The sequence below is a fragment of the Myodes glareolus genome, chromosome 24 (genome assembly GCF_982192425.1).
Source record: "Myodes glareolus chromosome 24, mMyoGla1.1, whole genome shotgun sequence".
Classification (NCBI taxonomy): domain Eukaryota; kingdom Metazoa; phylum Chordata; class Mammalia; order Rodentia; family Cricetidae; genus Myodes; species Myodes glareolus.
This window is the reverse complement of record NC_142049.1, coordinates 23,006,347-23,027,784: the sequence shown is the minus strand read 5'-3', so window position 1 is coordinate 23,027,784 and position 21,438 is coordinate 23,006,347. Positions and strand designations below refer to the sequence as shown.

Here is a 21,438-nt window from a genome sequence, read left to right as displayed (position 1 = left end):
AGACGGACTCATGTTTTCTTTTCAGCTCCCAGACAGGGCTCCCTCATGGGCCACTGCACACCAGGCAACCTCTCCCTCCACAGCCCAGCCCTTGTGGTCCCCCTAAGCAAACCAGGCTTCAATGCCTCGGTGTTTACACTCCAACCTGTGGCTCGGGCTGTTTGCTCTCAGTGGGCTGTGACCCTACCTCCCAGGATGCTACTGTGCATCTGTTGAATTTGCAGCTTCCTGTCCTCCCATGTTTTCTCCCCTTCTCCATCTGTAAATGGCATTTCTCGGGGCAGGAGGGAGGCTCTGGACCGCAGCTTTGTTTCCTGTCTCTGCTGGCCTTGCCGGTTCCAATCAAAGGCAGATGCCTGTGGTGTGCCCGCTCTGTTGGGCTTAGGAGGGAGGTCAGAGGGAAAAGAGCCCCCCCCCCCCCCCCCGCACACACACACCAGACCTGCTCTGTTAACCACCTCTGTTTCTTTGCTTAGCCCAGGACAGCAACACAATACAGCAGTTTTGAATTCCAAAGACCGGGGTTCAAATCCCACATTGGGGTTTCTTAATGGCCCCTGCTGAGTCTCCTCTTGGGGCAGTAGGATGGAGGTTGGGTGACAGGATACGCCACATGAGGGCAGAGAGTGCAGAGAGACGGCCCCTCCTTCGTGGGGTTGTTGCGGGGATGAATTGGTAGAGCCTGGGAAGAGGTCTGGACCTGGTGAACCACCCATGATGCCAGTGTCTTCCAATTCCACACCACAGGATCTGAGCCAGCACGTCGTTCTGCTGCCAAAGAAGAGCACCAGGGACTCTGATCACTTGTACTCACCCCTGCCCACCCCTGTACTCACCCCTGCCCACCCCTGTACTCACCCCTGCCTACCCCTGTACTCACCCCTGCCACTGCCAGGATCACCCCTGAATCTAAGCCAGCGGACCGAGGAAGGGAGGCGAAGCCAATGTGTTTCTGTATCAACGACCTACGCCTGACTTTCTGCCTTTCTATTTTATAATAAAACACTTCCATGTTTCATGTTGAAAAATGAGACTAACTCTTCTTTTAAGAAGAAATATCAACACATCCAATTTTAAGTGAAAACAAAAGTTTTCCCCAGACTTCAGGAACTTTCTGTGGCAGGGATTTTAAACCGTCAGCAGCGCCCAAACCCGCATCAGCTCTTAACTCTTGAGGGAAATGGAGTTAACTCCTCCAAGGTCAGCTGAGAGAGGATACTTTGTGTCTGTCACATAACCGAGGTGGGGATGGCAGCTGCCTTCCGCACCACACACACACACACACACACACACACACACACACACACACACACACACACTTTCTTTTACCCTGACCCCATCCTCTCCAACACCTACCTCCAAAAGCAGCCACCACCAATAACGACCGAAGAAGCTGCTTTCTTCCTTGAGAAGGATTTCTAGGACTATTAGTCTGCAGTAGTTTGAATATAGTTGGCCCCCCATAACCTTATAGGGAATGGCACTGTTGGGAGGTGTGACTTTGCAGGAGTGGGTATGGCCTTGCTGGAGGAAGTGTGTCCACTGTGGGGACAGGCTTTGAGGTCTTTTGTTTGAGCTTCACAGCCAGTCGACTTTCTGTTCCCTGCAAGCCAAGATGTAGCCAGCACCATGTCTGCCTCTGTGCCACCATGCTCCCTGCCATGATGATAATGGACTGAACCTCTGAAACTGTAAGAGAGCCACCCCAATTAAGTGTTCTCTTCATAAGAGTTGCTGTGGTCATGGTGTCTCCTCACAGCTATAGAAACCCAAACAAAGACATAGACCCCCCCCTTTCTGTCAAGCACCCCTGAAAGCTAAGCAAGAAGGCTACCAGTCTTCCCACTTCCCAAGGAGGCTCCAAGGAAATTCATGGAGATGACAGAAACGTAGCCCCAGGCCCGAGTTCACTCTGAGGTCTACTACCAACCTCCCGAATGGCCCTGAGTTGCCCAAGGAGGAATACACAGGGCAAAGGAGAAAACAGGAGGTGAAAGGCAACTCATAAGGAAACCCTCCTCCCCACCATTCCTTCTGACATAGATATTGGTATTGACGTCTCCATACCTGTGTTCTCACAGATCCCAAATCACACACACCCAGAATGTCGTGCAGTCAAGCCAACCAGTTGCCCTCGGGCCAAACATATTATGGTAAACCAGGTTCCAAGGAGATTTATTATGGGTCAGAAGCCTAAAGAAGCCCCAGTTCAATTTAACCCCTGAAGATGCCAGAAGAGCGCTTTGAGCTGGTTTCATGCAGGGGAGTTATCTTTAGAAGGAATGGTCTGGAGGCATGCTCTCCAAACGAGCCAAGAGATGGTCACAGCTCACCTGGGGCATCTGGCAATGTGTTATTATTTCCTGTAGACACTCCAGACTCTGGCGTGGAGCCATGGACTCTCCAAGGAAAGAGTTATGTCCTCCTCACCTGAAGGGAAGCCAGGCTCCTAGAGACAGCAGGTGTGTAGCAATGGCACCAAGGAGAAAGCAACATCCAGTCACCTTGACTTGCCACGGCTTGGAAAATACGCAGTTACTGAAAAGCCAGGGGTCCTGGCATCTCTGAATCCTGAAACACAAAGGTTCACGATCAGTGTGTGTCTGCATCTCTGTCCCTTTCTCTCTCTCTATCTATCTAGATGTCTCTCGGTCTTCTGGATTTTTGGAGATATCGATGACGGGAGTGTTTTCACTGAGCTTCTGAGTTTGAATTATCACATGGATTTCTATCCCACTCCATCTGCTTCCAGAACTGTGTGCAAACACTTACATCCAAAGCCCAGAAAAAGGGAGGAGGGACATAAAACATTTTTATTTGTCCTGACCAGAAAAGACAGACGATCCAGGATGTGTGAAAGAAAGTCAGAAAAAGAAAGGGAAACAGATTGTCAGTCCTGGTCATAGCCCACAAGGAGCCTCGCAAACCCAAACAAAGAGGCGCCTGGCTACAGATATACTAAGACCCAGGACGTAGTTCACACCCGACCACGCAGTCTTGCAAGTCGTCTCCCTCATACAGACCTGGAATGAAATCCTGACTCTCCAGCTTGCTACTGTATGGGCTTGAACAAACCACTTAGCCTGAGACTCGGTTCCCTCCGCTGTGAAACGGGACGGCCACAAAGGTGCCTAGTAAATGAGAATGGCAAAGCAGGGTAGTGGTGCTGATGGTGGAGGGTTAGTAAAGATAAAGACATTGAAGGTGGTGATGGTAGTGACAGCAAAGGGGTTGGTCGGGGGTAGCGTGGAGGTCGTGGTGAAACTGGTGGTGGTGGTGGTGGTTACGAAGGTAACGGTGATGGTGGCGATTGGTGGAAGAGCTGGTGCAGATGATGGTGTTGGAGGTGAGGGTGGTGGTAACGGTAGAGACTGACAGAGCAGATGGTGATGGAGATCGTGGTGGTAGTAAAGAGAGTGGTGGTGGTGACGATGGCACAGAGGTGACAACGGTAGAGAGAGAGGTGGAGATAACGGGGAGGGTGGTGGTGATAAAGGTAATGGTGATGATGGCGGTATCGGTGGAGTGACGCGGTGGACAGTTCGTGGTGGCTTGTGGTGCCAACAGAGGTAATAATGACAAGGACGAGGGTGGTGGTGGTGGTGTTAGTAAACCTGAGAATGCCGTAGGGGGTTACAGTGGGGATGCTAAAGACAGCAGCAATGGCAGTCGTAATTAATGGGGCTGTTAGAGGCGGTGGTGGTAGTTGGATATAGTGGTGTAAGCAGAGAAGCTGCTGGTGGGAGGGACCGTGGAGGAGATGGTTGCCATGGTGCTGCTGGAAGTGGCAGGAGCCGGGTGGGTTTGCTCATTCCCAGGCCTTTCCCAATTCTGTCTCCCTTTAGAAAAGCCATACCTACCAGTGACAGCATGTCTCCTCGGGGGACTTCCCAAGTCACTGTGACACACTGAAATCTCTTCCGCTGAAGACAAATGGGACATGGGTGTGTGATGAGGGAGAAATGTCTGTATTCTGTCAATCATATTTTAATAAAATGCTGATTGGCCAGGTAGGAAGTATAGGCGGGTCAACCAGACAGGAAGTAGAGGTGGGGCGATGAGAACAGGAGTATTTCTTCTGGGAAGAAGGAAGCTCTTCCAGCACTCCTGTGCAGACCACCAAAGAGGCAACATGTAAGCTGACAGCTGAAAAAGGTACGGAGCCATGTGCTAACGTAGATAAGGATAATGGGGTAACATAAGTTATAAGAGCTAATAAGTAGCCTGACCTAATGGGCCAATCAGTTTATAATCTTATGGAGTCCTGTGTGTGATCTTTCTTTGGGGTTTGCCGGTTGTGTGGTACTGGGCGGGACAGAAACTGCAACAAGCCGGCCCCCTCATGTTACAGGTGTGATTTTGAACTCCTCAGCAAACCCAGCCGGGGCCACACCCAGGATCAGGGAGCGCTTGAGTGAAGACTCATAGAGTTTGCCTTCTCCCTCTAAATCAGTGGTTCTCAACCCTCCTAACGCTGCTGCGACCCTTTAGAGCAGTCCCTCCCATTGTGGCGACCCCCAGCCACAAAACTATTTCCTCGTTACTTTGTAACTGTAATTTTGCTACTGTTATGAACCGTAATGTAAATATCTGATATTTCAATAGTCTTAGGAAACCCCTTCTTGCCTCCAAAGTCCTCAACTTCCTCACAGGGTCCTTCCCACTCTCTCTCCCTCTCCCTTTCCCCCTGAAAACCTGATTTTTTTCAGGCTCTCGGGTGAAAAAAAAAAGCCAAAGAGAACACTAAAATTACAGTTCTCACGCCAAAGCCTTGCTGTCCGCATCCTAGCTACCATAATAAGATTGTCAAGGTCCAGAAAACAAACTAGATACCAAAGTGAACGGTTGGGGAACATTCCTTTCAGGTGTGTGACTTTTGTTTACGCTGCGTCTGTTTAACTCTGTGAAGCTGTGTCACTGTGCCTGTCTAAAACGCCTGATGGCTGTAATAAAGAGAAGAACGGCCAATAGCAAGGTAGGAGCAAGAACAGGCAGGGCTTGCAGACAGAGAGAATAAATAGAAGCAGAAGCCTGGGCAGAGTGAGAAGGAGGAACAAGAGAAAGAGAACAAGGAGAGGAGGACACCAGGGGTAGTCACCCAACTACACTGCAAGCCATGGAGAAAAAAAGCAAAGAAAGGTATATGGAAATAAAGGGAAAAGTGCAGAGGCAAAAAGTATTTGGGATAACATAAAAAAGCTGGCAAGTAACAAGCCAAGCTAAGGCCAGGCATTCATAACTTAAGGAGAAGCCTCCATGAGTGATTTATTTGGGAGCTGGGTGGTGGGCCCCTCAAAAACCTAAAAGAGTTAACCACCACACAGCAGTGAATCTCAAAACAGTGAGAACAAATTGAAGTCAGAAGAATTTTGAGTCAAGAATTGAGTGTACTAGGATTTCTTCTTTTCAGTACTTATTAATTGTACAAAACCACGGTTTTTATTGTGACATTTTTCACCCACACATATATAAACTATTTTTGAAAGACGAATTTGAAGACTATTAACAGAGAGCTCATTTCATCCGTAAGCAGAAGGTTCTGGAGAACAGAGCCATGAAGTAATTCTGCAGGAAGTACGTCCTGTGGCGATCTGGGAAGTGTGGTACAGTAGGGATATGAGAGCTGAGTCACATGGTTGGCGCGGGTCCGGATCCACTGGCAGCGATCCACGCCACCGCCTCACCCCTCCATCTCACATTCATCTATGTAAAGTTGGAAAAAAATGGTTTTGAAATGGTGAAGGGCTCTACAAACATGAGAGCCTTGTTTGTTTTATTCTCTGGTTCACTTAAACATCTACTTTCTTTTTAATTTTTTTTTTCCTTTCAGAGCCGTGTATCTCAGGTTGAACGCAAGCCTGCTATGTAGCTGAGGATGACCTTGAACTTCTGACCCTCACCTCTGTCTCCTAAATGCTGGGCTTAAGGTTATGTGCCACCATGCCTGGTTTACCTGTAGCTGGGAGTTCAGGCTTCATTCATCATAGGCAAGCTGTATCCTCCGAGCAACATCCCCAACCCTGAACATATTTTTAAAATAAACTTCCTTCCTAGCAAGGATATGGTTCCCATCTGTCCTAACGTGAAATCAATGACCCCAGATCATTCTGCACCCCTGGGTTATAATAAGCTCCGTGATAAACAAGGAGATGCCTGGCACAGTCTCACAGCAAGAGCTATCTGCAATTGGGCAGCGTCGAAGGCTTTTCTTTCCACCCACTATGCTCTCTCCCTAGCCTCCTGACCAGGCTGTTTACTTAGCCCATCACTCCTATTGTAGGAAACCTTCCCTTCCCCCATCTTCTACTCCACATTGTAGTCTTAGAACAGCTCAGACACAAATCTCTGCATCCCTCTGGTGTGGGACAATTGCCAATATTCTGCCAATTATGTTTTAAATAAACGCTGATCGGCCAGTGACCAGGCAGGAAGTATAGGCGGGACAACCAGACAGAAAGTAGAGGCGGGCCAATGAGAACAGGAGAATTCTGGGAAAGAGGAAATCCATTCCTCCCCAGTCCTGGCCCATCCACTGAAGAAGCAGGATGTGATGTGATTGCCTTGCTGAAAAAGGTACTGAGCCATGTGGCTAACATAGATAAGAATAATGGTCTAATATAAGTTATGAGAGTTAATAAGAAGCCTGAGCTAATGGGCCAATCAGTTTATAGTTAATGTAGACCTCTGTGTGATTTCTTCGGGGCTAAATGGCTGTGGGACCTGGTGGGAGGACAGAAGCCAGGCAGGACAGAAAACCTCAGTCAACATCCCTCCCCCCAGTTCTGAACTCATCGGTTGACTGTTTCCCATATGTGAGTTACATGAGAGCCAGGTCTAAGCTGTCTTTTGTCTGCACGTCTCCAACCCCAAGGATATTAAGAAGGGTTTGTTTATTAGTGTCGAGAGCCTATTTAGACTCTGTTCGCTCAGAGATCAGGTGCCAATTACATCAATGGAGAAATGGCCAAAATACAGGGGCACATTTGACCTGGGAATTTTTAAATACAATGCCCAAAGCAGAGATGACAAGATCCCAAGGCAGCCCAAGTCTTTCCTAAGGTCGAGGAATGTGGCCTCCTCCAACTCACTGAAAACTCTGACAACTGGCTAAGCTCCAGAGTTCTCTGAGATGGAGATGTTTATTCCTTTGTCCTCTGTTTCTCGCTGCCCTTGAAAACACTGATCTGATCTCTGTATTCACGGAAAAGTATGCTAGATGTCTCCAGGCCAGGGGATGTTCCCAGCGCCTTCCCTACATTCTACCAGGTGTCTGCCACCGTCACCATTAGAATTTGGGCCTGAGTGGGAACCAAGACCTTCTCCCACATCCCACCCCCAGACTGACTGAGAGGGACAGGCTGTTTGCCTGACAGGACAGTGACACAGTCGAGGGAGGGACTAGATTTTCCTTTAGGTTAGAGCAGACCACAATCACCAAGGCTAGAGAAGTACCTAAGCTGGGCTTAATTCAGCCTCCCAAAGAACCTTTAACCACTTGTTAGAACACCACAAGATGCCAACTGAAGATTAAAATGTCATCCCACACAAAGCTAATCAGAGGGATGCTAGTCACAAACAAGCAAATGGGTTGACACTTACCACGTAAAAACATACACAGTGTCCTACAGTATACATATACAGTATACATTCCAAGCAGAGTGTTGGAAGAAGGGAAGGAAGGAGGGTAGGAAAGAAAGAAGGAAGGAAGGGAGAGATGAGAGGAAAGGGAGAAAGGAGGCAAGAAAAGGAAGAAATAAAAAGGAAGAGAAGGGAAGAGGAAGAGAAGGCAAAAAAGAAGGAAGAAGATGAAGCTAGTGTATAGCCATAAAGTACCAGCTTGGCACCTCTTTGGGTCTAGTCCAGCATGGATGTACATAAAAGCCAAGACTGTCATGGGAAGCTGATATACAATGCAGCCTGGGGGTAGAAGGTAGCCAGTGGCCCTGGAGCAGCCAATGGGCATCACCAGTGAAGGTCAGAGATCTTTCTGTCTCTGTCCTTCGCAGCCCATCAAGCTCCCTGCATCACAGGTCAAGACTCCGCCTCTAGCTACCTGTGCCTTCTAACTCAATTCCTTTAGACTCAAGCCCTACCTTGGCCAGGAGCAAACGGAGTTTAGGAAAAACGTCAGCTGCCCACAGCAGAGTCAGTCACCTGCATTGAGTTTCTTGCCAAGGTCACGTAGATGTAGAGAGGGGACACGGGAGCACACACCAGCTCTACCCTTTATACAGCCATCTTCCCCATCACATGCAAAGCCCGCACAGCTGGGTCCGGGACACTTTGCAGGCAGGAGAACCACGTTGTGGTAGGAGGTGGCAGGAACGGAGAAACAGGACCCGAATCCAGAAGCCTGAAGAGAGAGGGGCATGCGCACTTTGTGCAGGCATGTCTAGTCTAGGAGGCCACGCCCAAGTGGGCGGGTAACTTAAAGGCTACTGGCTGAAGGATTTCCTACAGCACCACAGTTCCCAAGTAAATGGCTACCGACAAATAGTTGGTGTTCTGCCCCCTTGATCCTAAGGTCTGCATCTTGACCTGGGAACCACGGCTGGATGTGACGAGTAACACAATGAACCAATGTTTCCTGAGGTCAGTGTGTGGTAAAGTATCTCCCTGTAGTCTAGGACACATACCTAGGAGCTCTCACACCTCCTACCCCAGTCAACCCAACAGTATAAGAAAGACAGCATGTGCTGGGAGTGGCGGGATACCCTTTAAATCCCAGTACTTGGGAGGGAGAAGCAGGTGGATCTTTATGAGTTCAAATCCAGCCTGGTCTAGAAAGTGAGTTCCAGGACAGCCAGAGTTGTCACAGTGAAAATCCCTGCCCCAGGGAGAGGAGGAATAAAGAAAGAAGACAGCATACTTCCAAGACTGGCCTTCAGTGGGCACTTGGTTCTTCACCACACCGCCCACTGCCAGAAAAGGATCAGGGTCTTACCCTGGTTCCCAGCGATCAAGCACGGGTGTGCGTCTCACCAAGTGAAGAGTGAATGAATCTGCCTGTATCACTTCCTTTATCTGTCCTAATCCAAAGCAAGTAAAGCCATGAACATGGCCTAGAATAGGAGGATAAGACAGACAACAGCAGGCCAGCACCAGTCCTGAGATTCCTGAGCCAGACTGATGCTCCCTCACTCCCTGGATGCACAGTATCAAGTTATGTTGGCAAAGGGCACTGTTAGCCTCAGCCTCATCCTGCATCGGTCTTGCCTTTGAGCACCGGTTCTTTCTGCTCATGGACTAAACCAAGCATTTTTTGAAGCTCTGCTTTGGGCAGGAAGGCACTGAGATTTGAAAAGCAGCATGCTTCCCTGCTTATGTGCTTATCTCCCTTGGGGGGTAGAAGCTCAATCCTAGAGGCTATTAACACCTGACCCAAGGGCAGAGAGAATCAGAACCACAGGGAAGGCCACTAGGAAGGGCTTGGCCTTCACTCAGCTACACACAAAGGAACCGGTTTAAAGACAAGGGTTTCACAATCTTGTTTGCTTTTATTTTAATTATCACACTGCTATCTATTCATTTTGTGTCTGTGTATGTGTACATGTGCACACGTGTGGAGGAGCCTGTGTGGAGGGCAGAGGGCAGAGAGAAATAGTTCCCTTCTTTACACCATGTGAGTTCAGGGACTTATCTTAGGCTGTAACAAAGAAATGGAACAGTTTGGGTGAACAAATTTTGCACGTATGAGAGGTAACTTAATAGTCACTAAACAATTTTGGAACTCTAAGCATATATAACCCTTTGAAGTTGGGGCTAAATATGTCTACTTGACAGTGGACTATTGGGGGTGCAATAATTTTAGCCACGAAGCTGGGCAGCGATGTTAGTAAGAAACTGAGGTGCAGAAAGGCATTGCGAAAGCTGACAGGATTGTCCCAAATGGTGAGTGGTGCTGCAAAGGTCTTTTGATTAATTTATTTATTTTTCTATTTGTTTAAAGACGCATGTCATGACGTGTGTGGAGGTCAGAGGACAGCTGGCAGGAGCTGGTTCTCTCCCACCACTATGTCGGGGCTGGGGAATACCACTCAGGTGGTTAGGCTGGCCAGTAAGCTAGCTGCTTTACCTGCTGAGCCAATCTCACCAAACCCTAGGGTTTCAAATCAGCAAAGGACCAGTCCTCATTGCAGCTGCAATCTGAGTAAGTGAATCCACATAAAGCAATGACTTGATTTGTCCATCTAGGAGTTAGGTTTTCAACTCCCACAGTATACAGAGATCCCACCCCATCCCATAATAGGTCCTAAACACATTGGGAGGTCATGCAAGATATGGGGCACTTGGTTACTGTGGAGGGATCTAGGCACTGACACAGTTGACATCTTTGTCCCTCGGCTATTGTCGCCTGCTGTCACTGCAACGGTGAAAACGCCCATGTTCTGCACACCCCTTAGTAGAATGGAGAGCAGTCATTCTGGAGACGTACACATAGCTTCTGTACAGGATACATCTCGGGCTCAGGATCATCGGGAAAAGAAAACAATACAGTCTACAGTAGGGAAAAGAAGGTCAAAGGGACAAGCAAGGACAGGACAAACTATGGATACATGTCTTTACATCAGTGTATCTATTGAAATGTGTCAGGCTACAAGTAAAGGGAGTTCCCTGAGAGCTGAATTTCACGGTAAGGAAAAGCACAAGGACTTATATCAAAGGAAGCCAAGAGCTGTACAGTTGAACCCCCTCATTCCTGGGATGTTTTCCCAAGAACCTCGGGAGATACCAAGGTTCCAAATCTTATACAGACTACATTTTGCTACAAATAAAATTAAATTTATAAATTAGACATGCAAGAGATCAACAGCAGCCAGGCGGTGGTGAAATCCCAGAACTTGGACACAGAGGCTGGCAAATCTCTGTGAGATCGGCGTCAACCTGGTCTACAGAGCAAGTTCCAGGACAGCCAGGGCTATACAGGAAACCGTTTCAAAAAACCAGAGAGAGAAAGAGAGAGAGAGAGAGAGAGAGAGAGAGAGAGAGAGAGAGAGAGAGAGAGAGCAATCAGTGGCAAAAAAAATCAGTAAGAAAGCAAAAGAATTACAAGAGCATACTATTTCAAAAGTTATGTGTCTACGTTCTCTTCTAAATGTCTGTGTACACGGTGTGAGTGTGTGTGCACTTGTGTGCGTGTACAGCCCAGAAGTTGACATGGAGTGTCTTCCTTGTTCACGCTCCACTTTATTTACTGAGGGAGCATCTCAAACTGAACCCAGAGTTTGCCAGTCCTGGTGACTTCATCCAGCCAACTCGCCCTAACTCTGTGTCTGCCTCTGTCCCCTGAGTGCGGAGATTACAGGCAGTGGGCACCAGATTACTGTCTTTTACATGGGTTCTGGGGATCTGAACCTGTGTTCTTTGCTTATGCCACAGGCACTCCATGCACTGAGCCACCCTACAGCCCTCTCGGGATGCTGCTGTCCTGTACCTATCGATCTTGTGACGATGTGGGTTGATATTTAGAGAAGCACTCCTAGCTTCTCTTGGATATAGTCACAGGGCCAGCATCACTACTCGTGGGCTTTGAGTCTGTTACTAGGTAGAATAAGGGTGATTTCAATGTAAAGATGGAGTGCCACAGCCAGCTTTTAAAGGTTTTTTTAATTTTTTGAAAATTATATACATGATTACTATATTTACATCATTTCTACTTCTCCCCCTCCCCCATCCAGCTCCTTCTGCGTCTCCCCTCCCCGTCAAATTCATGACTTCTTCTATTATTATTGTTCTACACACACATACAAAACCTATTGAGTCTACTGAGCGTTGCTCATACATACACGTTTAGGGCTAATCCATTTGGGATTGGCTAATCTTTGGAGAAGACTGACTCTCCCTCAATCAGGGGCGGGACCTTGAGAAATCTTCCATGTCCAACGTTCTGCCGCGGTCAGCTCGACAAGGAACTGACAGGGAGCTATTGCCAAATGGAAGGGGGATTCACATCCAAGACAGGGTTGAGATGGATGGGGTGGGATTTCGTCACCTCACCAGAACACCACACAACTTCAGGCTTGTGCATAGTTTATTTCGGGAATTTTCCATTGAATATTTTGAAACAGTGTTTGGCTTTGGATAGCTGACTCCTTTTTTATACGAGGACAGGCATCACCATGGCTGGTTATACAGAAATCAGATTTTAAAAAGGAAAAAAAGTAAAATAGACTCTAAAAGAAGCCATTTGATACTAATAAATAAGATGAAAATTGCCCAGTACTTAAATCTCTACCCACTCCATATTCTCCTTAGTGGTGGGCTTGCTAGATGTTTATCAGCTACTCAAATCCCAATAAGATCTTGACCTTTGGATTTAATGAAATTTCTTCAAGAAAATCTGGGCCGCATTTGGAAGTGAAGAAAGGGAGGAACTGAGGCTGCAGGCCTCGGTTTGGGCCCTGTGGGGTTCTTCAGCACAGGTGGGGCTTAAAGGGCACTTTGGGGACAGTCATGAGCTGAGCAGATAGCCTTGGGGTTCCTTTGGGACTGTGTCCTGGGTGATGTGGGGGTGCTCCATGTCTGCACTGAGGTTATAGCAGATGACATTGAACTTTGAGGCTTGGTAGTTCCAGGGTCAGAGCACATCTTTGGATGGGAAGGCTGCCCAAGAGCTTGCCACAACCACGTGCCTGAATTTGTAGTGGTGGGGCGCATGTGGAGGCTATGGGACAAGTGTGGCCGTTACTCCAGGCACCAGCCACTTTATATTTGAGACAGGGTCTCTCCTGTCAGAAACTCACCAAGCAGGTTAAGCAGGTTGGCCAGTGAGCCCCAGCAATCTGTCTCCACCCTCCCAGTCGGGTGGTGGTTGAGTTCTGGCCTACAGATCAGTTCCAGATCTAGTCGCTCACAGCTCCCTGCTGTTGTTAGGCCCAGCTACATCACAACCCTGATTCAGTCCCCTCCATACTGCTCCCATTCAAATGGCTCTCCTGATAGCTCTTTCCCATTCCCTAGTCCCCGGTAGATGTTTAGAGTCTATGTCTGTGTGCATCTATGTATGCATCCTCTGTCATCAGTCCATGAACATCAATGACCTATCATCAATCTCTCTATCGATCCTGTGCCCGTGCATGTATCACGTTATCTAATCTAATCTTCATAAGACATAGTTTTGCTGAGACACGACTCACATTCTGCAGAAACCGTCTCTCTGAAGAGGTTCGGCTACTGTTATTTTAACCGTAGTCATCTTCAATTCTAACAACCAAAAATAGGTCCGATTTGGTGTTAGAGACAGAAGGAATCAGCTTATAAAAGATGTTTCATTTTTTTATTTTGATTAAAATATACATAACACTGACTATTTTACCCACTTATAATCTGCTTCAGGGAGATTGCGGCCCTGCTCTGTGTACCACCATATGTACCAAGGATGGAAGCAAATGAGGTAAGACACAAAGGATTAAAACAATGGTTCTGGAAGTGCCTAGACTGAAAGACCGGCTTTTAACCTTCCAGTCCTTGTGGGATCTGCTTGTAGTCCTATCACGCATGACAGGGTGTGGCTTCCACTCATGACTTCTGGCATGCCTGAATTGATCTACTCCGTTCAGTGAGCTGACTCTGATAAACTCTTGTTTGGATATCATGACAACTTGATAGAACAGTACACAAATTCCTAATTCTCATATTCAATTTACAAATCAGTTAAAACAGCATTATACCATAAATAATATCATGAATATTATTTATGAATCATGCCATAAATAATATCACATCAGAGATATCTTCTTGAATGGGTGCCCCTCTAGTTTTCCTCCTGATTTCCCACTTACACATAGATTCTTTTTTTCTAGAACAATCCAGAGTACCCCCCGGTCACATTTTGGTCCCAGCTGTGCTTTCTGAACTTCCCAGCAAAGCCAAGCTGCCATTGGGAGCCATTTCCCCACCACTGCCGACAGGTGGCTGGCCTGCAGCCCAGAGCCCACTCCTGTCCTCAAGGCCAGCCTCCTTCATGGCCACGTGCCATCTTAGCTCATTTCCCGAGCTCTGCGCATACTGTGGGGACTTGTGGAACCTCAGACCGGGGCAAAGAAACCAGTCTGGGGTTGGAAGTTAGAGTAGGAAGCTCTTGGGCCCTCAGGCGGTTGTTAACGAGAGGGCAGCACCAAAGGAAAGACAGTTACCAAATGCAAAATGGTAATAATAGCAGGGTACCGGGAAGCCTTTATTGAGACGCAACAGTCAAACCACATAGTTGTTAAATGACCATAACTCTGTCTTAAATAATCAGTTCAGCTGGTCTCTATTTAACATAATGGCTGCCTATTAAACTTAAATTAAGTACAGAGTTAAATGTCTCTAGGACACAGAAACCCCGAAACAACTGCCAAGCCCAGAACGAAAGCTCTGGCAGGAATGAGCTCTGAGCTTGTCCCCTGGTCTGGGTATGCACTGCAGCCCCTGCCCAGCTGCCCAAGCTGCACTTGGAAAATGCTTTTTTTCCAGAACTGGGGAGGAGTGAGGGACCGTCTTCATTGCACTTTTCAATCTTAACGGTATCTCAAAAGTTTCTAGTTTCATAGACATGCCTAAATAAACTGGAAATTTATATAGAAATATAAAGAAAACATATAGAAATGCCTCCAAGAAGCCCTATGAGGCCTCTCTGGACTCAAATATGCCAGAACAGCTGTGGGTTCCGCGCTTCCTTTGTACGTCACTCGGTGCCATAGCGCACACCTCACCCAAGACTGAGATCACAGAGCTTGTTGCCTCCCGACCTCTGCCAATTCTTTCTCCTCCTGCCATTATCAACTAGCCCATCCTTCTATCCTCCCTAAATTCCCTCCTCCACAAAACACTGCATACCTACTATGTGCTAACACTGCATACCTACTATGTGCTAACACTGCATACCTACTATGTGCTAACACTGCATACCTACTATGTGCTAACACTCAGGTAGCAGTGCAGTGGGAGCAAAAGCAGACATCGGGGGCTTAACTTTCGGTAGAGGAGGCAGCCGTTGTTCGGTGTGGTCTTTCCCCCAAAGCAGCTTGTCTCCTGCCCCTCTGTCTCCAGGAATCAAAGATCCTCTTTGCCTCCTCATTCCTCTCCTTTATGTCTCTGTTCTCCTTCTCCAGGGGCCTGCCAAGCACGCCCTTGTACTGGTAGTCTTCACAGTTCCCTCTGGATACAACCGGCAGGAGAATGACCTTTCTGACTTTATGTGTTCCTGGAGATGGTGCACCCAAGGCTTGGAGGACCCTAGGCAAACACTCTATACCCCTGAGCCATCTTTTAAATGTTTAGTAATTTGCCTTGGTGACTTTGCTGTATTCTGTGGCTAGCAAGTGTCTTCCCAGTGCTCACAACATCCGGAGCTTTGCCACAAGCGCCCCTCTGTTTGGATGTTACCCTCAGTCCTCTTGGCCTGTGTGAAGACTCTCATCCAACAAGACTCAGCTGTCATTGGCTCTGGTCACCTCCTCAAGGCTTTTCTGGACCTGCTACTCCACAGCAACAGATCTGGCAGCTCACTACCTGGCAGTGTCTTATGGATCCCTCTACTGCTCAAACCTGTGGAGACTTCCGGCAAAGCCTCCCTAGGCCTTGTGGCACTGCTGTGAGACTGTGGTCCCCAGTGTCAGAGCCCTGAAAATCTATCTTTCCTCCATCTCCCAAACCCTGAGAAGGACATGCATGCTACCAGCCCTCTCCTGCTTGCTGCAGTACAGAGACAAACATCCAAGAGATGGAGGGTTGCTCAGCTGGTAGAATATGTCCCCTGAATCATGCAAACCAGGCATAATCTCTACACTTGAGAGGTGGAGGCAGAAAGACTAGAAATTCAAGGCCATCCTCAACTCTATACTGAGTTCAAGCTCAGCCAGAGCTATGAAAGACCTTGTTTGTCTCAAGAGAAACAAACAGAAAAAGAAAAAGAAGACCATCATTGGTGGTACACACCTTTAATCTCAGCACTCAGGAGGCAGAGGCAGGTGAATCTCTGAGTGTGAGGTCAGCCTGGTCTGTAAAGCAAATTCCAGGATGTCCATGGCTGTTACAGAGAGAAACCCTGTCTCGAAAAAGAGAGAGGAGGGAGGGAGAGGTGAACTCTCTCTACGCCTGCCTCCCAGCTTCCACGGATCCATCTGCTTCTCTTTACCACACAATCACAGTCTCAATAGGATGGTGATTGTTATTTTGTGTTCAGCTTTTGCCTATCATCTGATACTTCCTCTCCTGGAGAAGACTGGCGATGCCTAGCATCCCTCCAAGTCCCCAATAAACAGCAGATTTCATAGCTTTTCTGTAGGGAGCGTTTCAGGAAATGTTGGAAATGTCTTCCTGCTGTGTTTCCTGAAACGCTCCTTACAGAAAAGATGCGAGAAGGGGGTCGCCAAGGCTGATGGGGGCGAGAAGCTGTGAGAAGGGGGTCCCCAAGGCTGATGGGAGTGAGAAGCTGTAAGAAGGGGGTCCCCAAGGCTGGTGGGGGCAAGGAGCTGCAAGAAGAGGTCGCCAAGGCTGATGGGGGCGAGGAGCTACAAGAAGGGGGTCCCCAAGGTTGATGGGGGAGAGGAGCTGTGAGAAGGGGGTCGCCAAGGCTGATGGGGGAGAGGAGCCATGAGAAGGGGGTTGCCAAGGCTGATGGGGGCCAAGAGCTTGCTGCTGTCTTTAGTCTTCCACCCACTTGGAAGGGCCCATAGCAGGCTAGTGCTGTAGAAGATTAGTTAAAGATATCTGACATTTGTATGTGCTCTGGAACATTTGGTTAATGGTGCAAAAATGTGTTGCATTTGTTTAATTCTATTAAGCTGCATTACTTTGCCTGCCTAAAACACCTGATTAGTCTAATAAAGAGATGAACAGCCAATAACTAGTCAGGAGAAAAAGGATAGGCAGGGCTGACAGGCAGAAAATAAATAGGAGGAGAAAAAGAAAAGAAAAGAAGGCGGAGTAAAAGGAGGAGAGGACGCTAAGGGCCAGCTACCCAGTCACCCAGTCACATAGCCACAGAGTAAGAAAGGAAGAAAGATATATAGAAAAGACAAAGGTAGAAGCCTTTTAAGAAAAGTTGATAAGAAACAAGATGGGAGTTAATATATTGCTGCCACTGGGCACACGGTGCCAGAGCTGCCTATGGGAGTCATGCCTGGGTCCATGGCCCTGTCACAGGCTGTGTCTGTGTTGATGTTCATGGCTTCAGTAACCACTAAAGTCTATGTGATGAACAGGGTCTGGGCTGTCACCTGAGGCTAGTGGGGATCTGAGGATCATACTGCAGCCAGGGTCATACAGATCTGAGAGGCTTGCTCTGCCACAAGGTGCCATGGTGACATCAGGGCCCAGGCTGCAGCTGGAGCCACATCTGGGTCTGTGGCCCTACCACAGCCAGGGTCTGTGTTGATGTCTGTAGTTCCTGATACCATCAAAGGCCATGTGAATCCCATGGGTCTTAGCTACTACCTGGGGCCGTGTAGGTGTCCAAGGGCCACTTTGAAGCAGGGGCCATGCCTATTTGTTCTGCCTTCACTGGGACCATGGTGACATCCAAGCCTGGGCTGTTGCCGGGCACCATGTCTAGGTCCGTGGTCCTACCACAGCTGGGGTCTGTATTGATGTTCAAGGCCCATGGTACCACCTACCAAAGACCATATGGATCCCTGTGATCTGGGACACAATCTGTGGCCATGTTGGTATCTGAAGGCCATGCTGTCATTAGCATCATACTGATCTGGGTGGTTGTAGGCAGAGACTATTATTTCACTTCCCAGCTGCTCAGACCTGAATAATCACACAGAAACTATATTAATTACAAAACTACTCAGCCAATGACTCAGGCTTATTCCTAGCTAACACTTAAATATTAAATTAACCTATTTCTATTAATCTCTGTATCACCACGAGGCTGTGACTTACCATTAAATATTCTGGGGGTGTCTGTTTCCTTTGGCAGCTGCATGGTGTCTGTTTGACTCCATCTATTCTCATCTATCTATCTATCATCTATCTATCTATCTATCATCTATCTATCTATCATCTATCTTTCTATCTATCTATCTATCATCTATCTATCTATCTATCTATCTATCTATCTATCTATCTATCTCTTTTCTGATTTCCTGCCTGACTTTGCTCTGCAAAGCCATTGGCCAAAACAGCTTTATTCATTAACTGATGGTAATAAAACATATTCACAGCCTGCAGAGGGGAATCCCACATCAGGTGGCCTGTGCTGTCTCATGGGACCATGGTGTAATCTGGGCCCAGGCTACTGCTGTGGGCCATATCTGGGTCCATGGCTCATCAGCAGCCAAGATCTGAGTTGATGTCCATGGCTCCCATTGCCACTAGAGGCTGTGTGGATTCCCAGGTTCTGGAGAGCCATCTGAGACCATATTTGTGTCTGGGGACCTTGTTGCTGCTGGAGCCAGATTGATCTGGGTGACCTGTGCTGCCATCGGGGCCATAGTGACATCCAGGCCTAAGCTGCTGCTGTAAAGGCCATGTCTGAACCCATGTTCCCGACGTAGCTAGGGTCTGTGATTAGGTCCATGGCCCATGTTACCACAAGGGATTATAGGAACCGTGAGTGTTGGAATTCAAGGGTCATGTTAAGCTTGTCCCGCTCCTCACTGGCCCTGGGATAGCTCTTCCTGCCCTTCATGGGAGAGTTGGCCCTACCCCTCACCATGGGCATGGGAGAGTTGGCCCTGATGACATGGGCCTAGGAGGACTAGCTCTGCCCCTCACCTGTGGGGCAGTCCAGTGGACCAGACCAACCAGCTCAGCTACCACCCAGACTCACATCCTGGGCCTTGAATTGGCCCACTCTAGCATCTATCCTATCTATGACCTACTGGAGGGCTTGAAGGAACTGGTCCTGTGGACCCATAGTCCCAGGCTCTCCATGACTCAGGGCAGCTGCAGGATACCTAAGAGGAGTTTTGGTGAGGGTCCAGTGATGGTGATGGGCCAGAGGCCTTGAACCAGACCAATGACTCATTGCAATGAACATTGTGTGGGCGGGGCTGATGGGACAAAATGGTGTACTATGTGACATACCGCAGCTCCCAAAGCCACTAGGATGAATGAGGAGGGGTTGTAAAGATGGAAGAGCAAGGTGGAATTTTTTTTGTTTTGTTTTTAATTAATTTGGGAGTTTTTTGAGGGGACATGCTGCAGGGGTGAGGAGAGGATATGGAAGGTGACTGGGAGGGATTGGGGTGCATGATGTGAAACTCCCAAAGAGTCAATAAAAAATTATGTTGAAAGGAAGGAAAGAAGGAAGGAAGGAAGGGAGGGAGGGAGGAAGGAAGGGAGAGGGAAAGAGAACAGGAGGGAGGGAAAAAGAAAAGGAGGGGGAAGAAGGAAGAAAGGAAGAAATGAAGGAAGGGAGGGAGGGAGGAAGGAAGGAAGGAAGGAAGGAAGAAAGAAAAAAAAGAAAGGAAGGGAGGAAGAGAGAAAACAGGAGGGAGGGAAAAAGAAAAGGAGGGGGAAGAAGAAAGGAAGGAGGGAAGGAAGGAAGGGAGGGAGGAAGGAAGGAGGGAGAGAGGAAGGGAGGGAAGGAGGAAGGGAGGGAGGGAAGTAGGAAGGAAGGAAGGAAGAAGGGAAGAGGAGAGGAAGGGAAGAAGGAAGGAAGGGGGGAGAGAGGAAGGAGGGAGAGAGGAAGGGAGGGAAGGAATGGAAGGAGGGAGGGAGAAAGGGAGGGAGGAAGGAAGGAAGGAAAACCAAGATAAAATAAACATGTTCCCAGGGGTCACTCACCATTTGGGACAATCGTCACTTCCAGCAATGTCTCTCAGCACCTCCACTGTTTGTAAGCATAGCTGCCCAGCCTCATACCCAAAGATATAGCACTCTCAGTTTGACTACGTACAAGTAGGCATATTTAGCCCTTATTTCAAAGGGTCATATACGGTTAAATGCCTCTCCTAAGGACAGAACCCATTCACTGAAACCCTTCTACTTCGCTGTCTTGTGATTTTCGAGGCTGTCGCTTTCCTTTTTGACTGCTCTCCCGAGCTCAGATGCTCCCCTTTCAGTCCCCTGTGTGCTGGAACCGCTGTACAGCTCCTCCAGCCAGGAGACGAGTAGGCAGGTCGTCTAAACTATCATCTCACTTAGGAACTGTTGGCAGGGCGTTTCAGCCTTAGTCTGTGACCAGAGGAAGTGGATCGGGTAAGGATAACTGTCACTGGACCGTCTTCTCGGTCATCACTGCCCCCACCGGAACATGGCTGCAGGGCACAGATGAGTAACGCCCTCCCCTTCTGTTTAACAGGAGTGTAATAAAAAGAACTGCCGATAGCCAGCATCTCTTTAAAGGAAGGCCTCTCTGTGCTGCCATTCCTGGAAACTATCTTCTCCAGTTAGGTCTTTTTTAAAAGAGAGGACAGAGGTGCTGAAAAGCCAGGATGAAATGCCAACTCTGTTCTCCTCATCCTTTGCCTCCTGGACTGCTCCCCCCCCCCCACCTCGGCAGCCATAGCTGCCACCTCAGAACCTGGTCCCAAGTAAAAGGAACGAGCTGACTCCCTAGAGCAGGGATGGATCGCTCAGTCAGCCATTCCACAACCCTCTGCGGATGCCAGCTACTCAACACTCACCAGGGTAAGCCCAATCCGTGGTCCATGCCATCTAGGAGCCAGTAGGAGCTGGCAGAAGAGAGAAACGTGTGCTTACCCAGCTTTGACTCTGGACTGAGGACTTATCGGCGATAAACAAAGAGCGCCAGGGGCGGAACATCTTTTTTGCTCTCATTTAAAAAGGCATCAAGAAGGGAGGAAAGGTTGAAAGGGCATTGTCACATAACTGGGGACAAAAAAAATGCTACTTCCCCTACAGTGAGCTCTTCAGCAGCAGCATCAAGGTCAAACCACCTTGTCTGGTCGAGCCAGGAACTGAGGCTGCTCCGAAGCCCCTGGGCTCGTCAGGCAGTGAGTGAACCGGAGGTTTAGGGCTCTGCTGACTTTGACTACAATGAGTTTTGACATGCTAAAGTCTGAGACAAATTTGGAGAAGGGAAGCCTCCCCTCAGGATCCTCCCAGGCCACAATACAGAGCATCAGAAACACATGTTTTCATCTGAGCCTCCATGAAGCGGAAAGTGAGATGGGCAGGAGTCCCAAAAACAGCAACAGGGACAGAGGAAGGTTCCAGGTGCATAGGATGAGGACACACGAGTTAGTGGTCTAAGAGCAATAATAAGCACAATCCAGGTTAACTAATAGAGCCAGCGACAAAATTGCTACAGACGCTTTTCAGAGTGAGGAGGCAAGCTCTCCAAAGGTACCTACTTCGGGCCTCGCTGGGGAACAGGAAAAGCCTCTGGAAGGCACGGTTTGTTGAGTCCGTCAAAGGTCAACATGAAATTATACGTGCTTATCAGGGTGGGCAGAGTGTGGATGATTTTATATCTTAACCCAGCCTGATGTGTCCATCGATCTCCACCTTCACTAACCTCCTCCGTAACACATGTCT

General features: G+C 48.3%; 2 long non-coding RNA genes across 2 annotated transcripts in view; both read right to left on the bottom strand.

Moving 5' to 3' along the window:
- Positions 1-1,354: 1,354 nt before the first annotated feature.
- On the bottom strand, positions 1,355-4,149 carry LOC148117978 (uncharacterized). Its single transcript, XR_015736346.1, has 3 exons — positions 3,861-4,149; positions 3,024-3,131; positions 1,355-2,571 (listed from the first exon to the last, which is right to left on the bottom strand). It is a non-coding gene; the product is annotated as an uncharacterized LOC148117978 (long non-coding RNA).
- A 3,826-nt stretch (positions 4,150-7,975) lies between these two features.
- Positions 7,976-21,438, bottom strand: part of LOC146889901 (uncharacterized) — a 44,202-nt gene continuing 30,739 nt past the window's right edge. Inside the window, exon 3 of the long non-coding RNA XR_015736370.1 lies at positions 7,976-8,353. This is a non-coding gene — a long non-coding RNA (uncharacterized LOC146889901). The remainder of the gene's footprint in view (positions 8,354-21,438) is intronic.